Source organism: Penaeus monodon, chromosome 34 (assembly GCF_015228065.2).
Source record: "Penaeus monodon isolate SGIC_2016 chromosome 34, NSTDA_Pmon_1, whole genome shotgun sequence".
Taxonomy (NCBI): Eukaryota; Metazoa; Arthropoda; class Malacostraca; order Decapoda; family Penaeidae; genus Penaeus; species Penaeus monodon.
This window is the reverse complement of record NC_051419.1, coordinates 31,921,413-31,921,706: the sequence shown is the minus strand read 5'-3', so window position 1 is coordinate 31,921,706 and position 294 is coordinate 31,921,413. Positions and strand designations below refer to the sequence as shown.

Here is a 294-nt window from a genome sequence, read left to right as displayed (position 1 = left end):
AGGTGTCCGCGGCCTAATTTCGATAGATTCGGATAAGTGAGAGTGAGAGGAACCACCGTCGAGAGTCGTTAGGCGAAGATATCTTCGTTATTTATCCTTTCCTCCAAAACCCTTGTTCCACACCCCTCCCCCCCTTTCCCACCACGTCCCTCTCCCCCCCCTTACTCCAGGGACTTTCCCGACCCCCACCCTCGTCTCTCTATCCCCATTTTTCTCTCACCCCCCCCCCTTTTCCCTACCCCCCCACCCTTCCCCTCGACCCCCTTCCACTCGTGTCTCTCCCCCCCCCCCTTT

At 58.2% G+C, this 294-nt stretch overlaps 1 protein-coding gene across 1 annotated transcript in view; it reads left to right on the top strand.

Moving 5' to 3' along the window:
- The window catches only part of LOC119594732, a gene marked incomplete at both ends in the record, with an annotated part of 13,535 nt that overhangs the window by 6,412 nt on the left and 6,829 nt on the right, over positions 1-294 (top strand).